This window comes from Apodemus sylvaticus, chromosome 2 (genome assembly GCF_947179515.1).
Source record: "Apodemus sylvaticus chromosome 2, mApoSyl1.1, whole genome shotgun sequence".
Taxonomy (NCBI): domain Eukaryota; kingdom Metazoa; phylum Chordata; class Mammalia; order Rodentia; family Muridae; genus Apodemus; species Apodemus sylvaticus.
Genome location: NC_067473.1, coordinates 170353290 through 170362886, shown reverse-complemented (window position 1 = coordinate 170362886; position 9597 = coordinate 170353290).

Below are 9597 nucleotides of genomic sequence, written 5' to 3'. Positions count from 1 at the left end.
CAAAACCATCCAGGATCTAAAATCAGAAGTAGAAATAACTAAGAAAACTCAAAGGGAGACAACTTTGGAGATAGAAAGCCTTGGGAAGAAATCAGGGGACAGAGATGCAAATATCAACAACAGAATACAAGAGATAGAAGAAAGAATCTCAGATGCTGAAGATTCCATAGAAACCATGGACTCAACAGTTAAAGAAAATGCAAAATGCAAAAAGCTTGTAACCCAAAATATCCAGGAAATCCAGGACACAATGAGAAGACCAAACCTAAGGATTATAGGCATAGATGAGAGTGAAGATTTACAACTTAAAGGGCCAGCAAATATCTTCAATAAAATTATGGAAGAAAATTTCCCTAACCTAAAGAGAGAGATACCCATGAATATACAAGAAGCCTACAGAACTCCAAACAGACTGGACCAGAACAGAAATACTTCCTGTCACATAATAATCAAAACACCAAATGTTCTAAACAAAGAAAGAATACTAAAGGCAGTAAGAGAAAAAGGCCAAGTAACATATAAAGGAAGACCTATCAGAATCACAGCAGACTTTTCACCTGAGACTATGAAGGCTAGAAGGTCCTGGGCAGATCTCATGCAGACTCTAAGAGAACACAAATGCCAACCAAAACTACTATATCCAGCAAAACTCTCAATCACTATAGATGGAGAAACTAAGATATTTCATGACAAAACCAAGTTTACCCAATATCTATCCACAAACCCAGCCCTAAAAAGGATAATAGGAGGACAACACCAATACAAGGAGGGAAACTTCACCCTGGAAAAAGCAAGATAGTAACCTTTCATCAAACCCAAAAGAAGCTAAGCATTCAAATTTAAAAAATAACGTAAAAAATGATAGGAAGTAACAATCACTATTCCTTAATATCTCTTAACATCAATGGTCTTAATGCCCCAATAAAAAGACACAGACTAACTGAATGGATAAGTAAACAGGACTCTACATTTTGCTGCTTACAGGAAACACACCTCAGGGTCAAAGACAAACACTACCTTAGAGTAAAAGGCTGGAAGACAATTTTACAAGCAAATGGTCTCAGGAAACAAGCTGGAGTAGCCATTTTAATATCAGACAAAATTGACTTTCAACCCAAAGTCATCAAAAGAGACCCTGAGGGACACTTCTTGCTGGTCAAAGGAAAAATACAAAAAGAAGAACTGTCAGTCCTGAACATCTATGCCCCAAATGCAAGAGCACCCTCTTTCGTAAAAGAAACTTTGGGGAACTTTTTTAAGTGCATATATCTGAAAATAATTTCTATGACTTTTCTTGTGGACACATCTTCAAATCAAGGATGAAGGTGTTCTCTTTGCCTTTGTCTTTGTGTATCTGTTTATCTATTTTCTTTTTGTATGCAAGGGAACATTTTTGGATCTGCTGACACAGAACTCAAGATGTTGTAAAATCAACTACCAACAATAGACAACCCACTCTACAAGTGGCACAAACCAGGTAGCCTATCTTCTCTCCCCTTTCCATGTTCTTGTCACTAACTTTCCTAAGTGTCTGCTTGCCAGGAACTGTAGTCTCCTCATTGTTATCACCCTCTCTTTAGAACATCTTAGTAAGTGCCTGGTCTTCACTAGCACCCTCTAGCTACCACTTGTGACTTGGAGGACAAATGTGCTGGTAGCTGCTTCACAAGGACCCTCCAGGTGCCCCCTCTTGTTTTGAGACTAGTGATCAAAACACAGTTCTTGGAGAAACTTGTTTTATGACTGTTGTTAAAACCATTATAGTATCAAACTGTAGCAGACAAGAAAGATACCTGGCATTAGCCGAAAATATCAGAAAAACCAAGTATGTCCTCAGTTTCCTACCCTACTATGAATTAGCTTTCTTCTGCACATTATAAAGCCCTTCATTAAAAGAAGACAGGTATTTGTATAATAAAGAAAGTATATACCAGCAGACTATATGAGTACAAATTCCACTACAGGAAAAAAATGAAAGGAAAAATGAAAATAAAAATTCTTTTATAAAATATACAAATCCCATAGTATTGACCCATGACGAAAATTACCTGGGAGAAATTGTAGACAAAGATTTCTCATGACTTAATATAAATATGATGCAAAATATCAAAGAAGACAAAGACATGGATGGACTGAGGAAGTCAATCTACCACATATAATAGAATGATTTTTGAAAACAGTAAATTTTTTAAAAGGCACACACGAAAATTGCAAGAATCCAGTTGCAAAAGCTTAGTGAAAAACCTTCACCAGCAAGTTAGTCATGTTAAAATAAGTATTAGCTAATAATAAATTAAATGAAAATGTAAAGAAAATATGGGAAAATCTTGGAACATTTTAAACATTCGGTGTCCTCTGAAATAAGGGCACAAAAGCATGAGAAGAGTACAGTGATAAGGGCATAGTGAATATCATGCTCTGTTTTTCATGGTTTTCAATAAAATGCCATGTTCACATATATGTTTTTATGTGAATATCATACAATGATACAATTTCAGAGCAACTTGAAATCAGGGACAATTATGCTGTCAGTACTTTGCTAGTATTTAGGAATGATTTAGCAAATATTTAGGATATTTTTTCTGTTTGTGTGTGTGTGTGTGTGTGTGTGTGTATTTCTGTGTGTGTGTGTACATATGGAGTCAAAGATAATCCATTCAAAATCTCTAAAGACTTGTGTTATAATTTTGATGGATAAAATAAAACTGTAGATTGTTTATGGTAGTTATCATTGATCATCCCAATCCACAAGAAATTAGACAAGAGAAGATCAAAGGGAAACAAAATTGAAAGGAGGAAGTCAAGATATCACTGTTTTTGGAGGAAATGATAATATACTTAATTTATCCCAAACAGTATACTGGAGAACTCCAACTGATGATAACAACTTCAGCAAACTGGTTAGATATGAAATTAACTCAAAAAATCAGTTGCCTTCCTCTACTCAAAAGATAAATAGGGTAAGAAAGAAATGAAGGAAATAACACACTTCACAATAGTCACAAACAATATAAAATATCTTGGTGTGATGATAACCAATCAAGTGAAAGATGTATATGACAAGAACTTCAATTCTTTTAAGAAAGAAATCAAAGAAAACGTCAGAAGAGGGGAAATATCTCCCATGCTCATGAATCAGCAGAATTAACATAGTAAAAATGGCTATCTCACCAAAAGCTATCTACAGATTCAGTACAATCCACATCAAACTTCCAACTCAGTTTTTCATAGAGTGAGAAAGAGCAATTCTCAAATTCATTTGGAATAACAGAAATTCTAGGGCCATATTCGCTCCCTGCCTGGACAGAAAAGCATCACTAGTATTGTATCACTCTGAGCTTTAGATCTCTGGGGGTGCAAACCGCCAGAGGTCTGCCTGCACTCAGGAACTGAGCACATAGGCAGTTCATCTTCAAGTTGGTCGGTCGGAGGACCTGTGTCCTACGTGAGAATCAACAGAGGGAGTGACCCCCACCACACCATCTTTGCCCATAACAGAGCAGTCAGAGAACACCTGGTTCACCTTGACAACCCAAGCATAACATTGCTTGAGGCAAGACTGAGCAGGGCTCAAAGGCACAAAAGAGGAAGGCAGCATATCAGTAATCTGTGCTAGAGGAAACCCAGTCATCCAGTGTTGCAGAAATAACCTTAAAGATCCACAGTAGGTTGAAGCACCAGCCAGTGACAATAAGAGCATCTAACACTAGGGAGAACTAGATGGCTAAAGGCAAACTTAGGAACATTACTAACAGAAACCAAGGCATTATGGCAGCATATGAACCCAATTCCCCAAAACTAGCAAGTCCTGGATACCCCAACACGCCAGAAAAACAAGAGTTGGATTTAAAAGCACTGGTAAGGATGCTGTTAGAGGAACACATGAAGGACATAAATAAATCTCTTAAAGAAATTCAGGAGAAAAATGATCAAAAGCTAGAAGCCGTTACAAGGGAAACACAAAGATCACTTAAAGAAATTCAGGAGAATATGGGTCAGAAGTTAGTAGCAAATAAGGAGTAAATGCAAAAATCACTTTAAAAAATACAGGAGAAGTTTGATCAACAGGCAGAAGTCATGAAAGAGGAAACACAAAAATCACTCAAAGAATTAGAAGAAAACACAAACAAGCAAATGACCTAACTGAGCAAAAACTTTCAGGATCTAAAAACAGAAGTGGGAAAGGTTGGGTGGGAAAACAGGGGGAGGGAAGGGGGGAGTGAGGGTCTAGAAAAGGGGAAATCATTTGAAATGTAAATAAAAAATATATCGAATAAAAAAAATAAACCTTAAAAAAAAAAAAGAAAAACCATGATACAATTATATTGACTTGATGTTATATTGAACAAAAGGACTATGTGAATTTTTCTTTAAACTTTGGATTGCCAAAAGCTGCAGAATGACTTGTGAGCTAACTAAATTATTTATAACTGGTAATAAATAAAAGAGCTATTTGTGCATAGATGTTCTTAAGTTGTATTAAGGAATTTGTTCTTTTTATGATGAGGATAGAATTCTGTCAGTGTATTGAAGCAAGAAGGGAGGTTACACCAGAACACATCAAGGTCGGTGTTGTTACTTATACACAGTTACACATAGTAGCATATACTACCTATATGTCATTTAAAACTACAGTTTATAACAAAATATATGAATAAATATTTAATAATCCAATTTGGTATTACTGTGAGTTAGAGTGTAAAGGCCGTGTCATATTCAGAAGATGTTCTTGAAGTCAGGTGCTTCCCAACTTCTGAGTTTTAAAATCTTTCATCTCCATCTTCTGCAATCAACCTTGATTTGTGGAGAGGCAGATGATACTGATGGCCCATTTGTGGCTGAAAAGTCCATTAGACTTTTAAATATGGTTTTCATTTATTTTATGGGGACTAATAGATTTCTCTGCATTAGTACTGTAACAAATATGTTTATGGTTGTGTACTACAGTCACCCTATAATCCTGTATCACGTGGAAAGTATTTCAGCTTTCTATTTTGATCTTCAGTATTTACTAATACTTTCTAATTTCTTTCCAGTGCTTTATATTCATCATATCCAATGATTTTTGTCACATTTCTTTCATTCTATTACCATTTTAATACATTCACTATTGAACACAGCTGGTTGGTATTTGATTTTAAGTGGTTTGTTTTCCCATAATATTTTCCAGTATCTTTTACATTGTCACAAATAAAATATAGCTAAGGATTTCTAAATATAAATTTATATCTCAATAATTTTCCATTATGTATTGACATTTTAAAATTTTTATCTGTTGATGGGTACTTCTGTTAATTGTATTGTCAGAAGCCATAATGTGACAAGCTAATATACTAGCAGGTAATCATCCTGAAATGGCCTGCTTCAGATTATTATATAATCTGGGACAGGTAAGCCCTCATTAAGCAAGGCTGTGAGGGACTAATTTTAGGAAAGATTCCTGCTATTAATATGCTTTTCCTGAGCCGGGCAGTGGTGGCGCATGCCTGTAATCCCAGCACTCTGGGAGGCAGAGGCAGGCGAATTTCTGAGTTCGAGGCCAGCCTGGTCTACAAGAGTGAGTTCCAGGACAGCAGGGGCTATACAGAGAAACCCTGTCTTGAAAAAAATCAAATCGAAAAAAAAAAAAAAAACAACAAAAAACAAATATGCTTTTCCTGTTATTATTAAACATATATAATAATCAATAAGTAATATACCCCTTTGGAGTAGATCTCTGCAGATCCTCTAAAATTTACTGTCTTATAGTGATGCTGTGTAAACAAATATAAGACCTAAGTTTAATGATGATCCTATAAGAATTCTTAAAGTTATATACATGATTATTAAGCTCTTTTATAATGGGACTGCTATTAGCTCCTTTTCTGATAGTCAAAACGGTAATGAGAACTCTGCCAGTCTCCCAAGTGTCTCCAATTAATTGCTTTTAGATGGCAGTCAGACTTTCTCCTACTCATAGCGCATTCCAAGAGGTTGTAAAACAATTAAACAAAGGTTATAAAAATGGAACTAATGATTTATTATAGGTGCTATGGTAGAAGATAAAATATTGACTGAGTTAATCTATACAAAGCTTCACTAATAACTTAGTTATGGTTTTAACTTTCAATGAACCTGTAGAGCACAAACAGGTGATAAATATTTAGCTAGATAATTACTCTTTTTTCATTTATTTTACTTTTTTAATATTTTTCTTTTCTATATTCTTTGTTTACATTCCAAATGATGTCCCTTTCCCAGATCCCCCCTCCACATAAGTCCCATAAACCTTCTCTCCATCCATTCTCCAATCACCTCCCTCCAATTTTCTCTGTCCTTATATTCCCCTCTAATGCTAGATCAATCCTTTCCAGGATTTGCTTCATAGAACGAGTTGGGTAGAGTTCCTTCTGTTTCTAGTTTGTGGAATAGTTTGAAGAGTATTGGCGTTAGGTCTTCTATGAAGGTCTGATAGAATTCTGCACTGAATCCATCTGGTCCCATGCTTTTCTTAGTTGGGAGACTTTCTATGACCCTTTTTATTTCTTCAGGTGTTATGGGACTGTTTATATGATCTATTTGATCCTGATTTAGTTTTGGTGTCTGATATCTGTTTAGGAAACTGTCCATTTCCTCCAGATTCTCCAGTTGTGTTGAGTATAGGCTTTTGTAGTAGGATCTAATGATTTTTTGAATTTCCTCAGTTTATGTTCTTATATCTCCCTTTTCATATCTAAGTTTGTTAATCTGTATACTGTCTCTGTGCCCTTTGGTTAGTCTGGCTAAGGGTTTATCTATGTTGTTGATTTTCTCAAAGGATCAGCTCCAGGTTTTGTTGATTCTTTGTATGGATCTCTTTGTTTCTACGTGATTGATTTCAGCCCTGAGTTTGATGATTTCCTGCCTTCTACTCCTCCTGGGTGAAATGGCTTCTTTTTGTTACAGGGCTTTCAGGTGTGTCATTAAGCTGTTAGTATATGCTCTCTCCATTTTCTTTTTGGAGGCACTCAGGGCTATGAGTTTTCCTCTTAGCACTGCTTTCATTGTGTCCCATAGATTTGGGTATGTTGTGTCCTCATTCTCATTAAGTTCTAAAAAGTCTAATTTCTTCCTTGACCAAGGTATCATTGAGTAGAATATTGTTCAGTTTCCACGTGTATGTGGGCTTTCTGTTGTTTTTATTGCTATTGAAGACCACTTTTACTCCATAGTGATCTGATAGGAGGCATGGGATTAGTTTGATCTTCTTATATTTGTTGAGGTCTGTCTTGTGACCAATTATATGGTGAATTTTGGAGAAGGTACCATGAGGTGCTGAGAAAAATGTATATTCTTTTGCTTTAAGATAAAATGTTCTATATATATCTGTTAAATCTAATTGGTCCAAAGCTTCAATTAGTTTCATTGTGTCCTTGTTTAGTTTCTGTTTTCCTGATCGGTCCATTGAGGAAAGTGCAGTGTTGAAGTCACCCACAATTATTGTGTTAGGTGCAATGTGTGCTTTGAGCTTTAGTAAAGTTTCTTTTATGAAAGAGGGTGCCCTTGTATTTGGAGCATAGATGCAATACCCATCAAAATCCCAACTCAATTCTTCACAGAGTTAGAAAGAGCAATTATCAAATTCATCTGGAACAACAAAAAACCCAGGATAGCTAAAACTATTCTCAGCAACAAAAGAAAATCTGGGGGAATCAGTATCCCTGACCTCAAGCAATACTACAGAGCAATAGTGTTAAAAACTGCATGGTATTGGTACAGTGACAGGCAGGAGGATCAATGGAACAGGATTGAAGATCCAGAAATGAACCCACACACCTATGGCCACTTGATCCTTGACAAAGAGGCTGAAAACATCCAATGGAAAAAAGATAGCCTTTTCAACAAACGGTGCTGGTTCAACTGGAGGTCAGCATGCAGAAGAATGCGAATTGATTCATCCTTGTCTCCTTGTACTAAGCTCAAATCCAAATGGATCAAGGACCTCCACATAAAGCCAGACACTCTGAAGCTAATAGAAAAGAAACTGGGGAAGACCCTTGAGGACATCGGTACAGGGAGAAAGTTTCTGAACAGAACACTAAGAGCAAGAATTGACAAATGGGACCTCATAAGGTTACAGAGTTTCTGTAAGGCAAAGGACACTGTCAAGAGGACAGATCGGCAACCAACAAATTGGGAAAAGATCTTCACCAATCCTACATCAGATAGAGGGCTAATATCCAATATATATAAAGAACTCAAGAAGTTAGACTCCAGAAAATGGGGTACAGAGTTAAACAAAGAATTCTCACCTGAAGAACTTCGGATGGCGGAGAAGCATCTTAAAAAATGCTCAACTTCATTAGTCATTAGGGAAATGCAAATCAAAACAACCCTAAGATTTCATCTTACACCAGTCAGAATGGCTAAGATTAAAAATTCAGGAGACAGCAGGTGTTGGAGAGGGTGTGGAGAAAGAGGAACACTCCTCCACTGCTGGTGGGATTGCAAATTGGTACAACCACACTGGAAATCCGTCTGGCTGTTCCTTCGAAAACTGGGCACCTCACTTCCAGAAGATCCTGCTATACCACTCCTGGGCATATACCCAGAGGATTCCCCACCATGTAATAAGGATACATGCTCTACTATGTTCATAACAGCCCTATTTATAATTGCCAGATGCTGGAAAGAACCCAGGTATCCCTCAACAGAAGAGTGGATGCAAAAAATGTGGTATATCTACACAATGGAGTACTATTCAGCCATTAGAAACAATGAATTCATGAAATTCTTAGGCAAATGGATGGAGCTAGAGAACATCATACTAAGTGAGGTAACCCAGACTCAAAAGGTGAATCATGGTATGCACTCACTAATAAGTGGTTATTAACCTAGAAAACTGGAATACCCAAAACATAATCCACACATCAAATGAGATACAAGAAGAAAGGAGGAGTTGTCCCTGGTTCTGGAAAGACTCAGTGAAACAGTGTTCGGCAAAACTAGAATGGGGAACTGGGAAGGGGTGGGAGGGAGGACAGGGGAAGAGAAGGGGGCTTACGGGACTTTCGGGGAGTGGGGGTGGGGCTAGAAAAGGGGAAATCATTTGAAATGTAAATAAATTATATCGAATAAAAAAAATTAAAAAAAAAAGAAAAAAAATTGTCTCCCAGCCTTTTACTCTAAGGTAGTATTTGTCTTTCACACTGAGGTGTGTTTCCTGTATGCAGCAAAATGTAGGGTCCTGTTTACATATCCAGTCTGTTAGTCTATGTCTTTTTATTGGGACATTGAGCCCATTGATGTTAAGAGATATTAAGGAATAGTAATTGTTACTTTCTGTCTTTTTTGATGTTATTTTTTAAATTTGATTGGTTATCTTCTATTGTGTTTGATAAAAGAAGGCTACTATCATGCTTTTTCCAAGGTGAAGTTTCCCTCCTTTGATTGGTGTTTTCCTCCTATTATCCTTTGTACAGCTGGGTTTGTGGATAGATATTGGGTAAACTTGGTTTTGTCATGGAATATCTTCGTTTTTCCATCTATGGTGACTGAGAGTTTTGCTGCATATAGTAGTTTTGACTGGCATTTGTGTTCTCTTAGAGTCTGCGATGATATCTGCCCAGGATCTTCTAG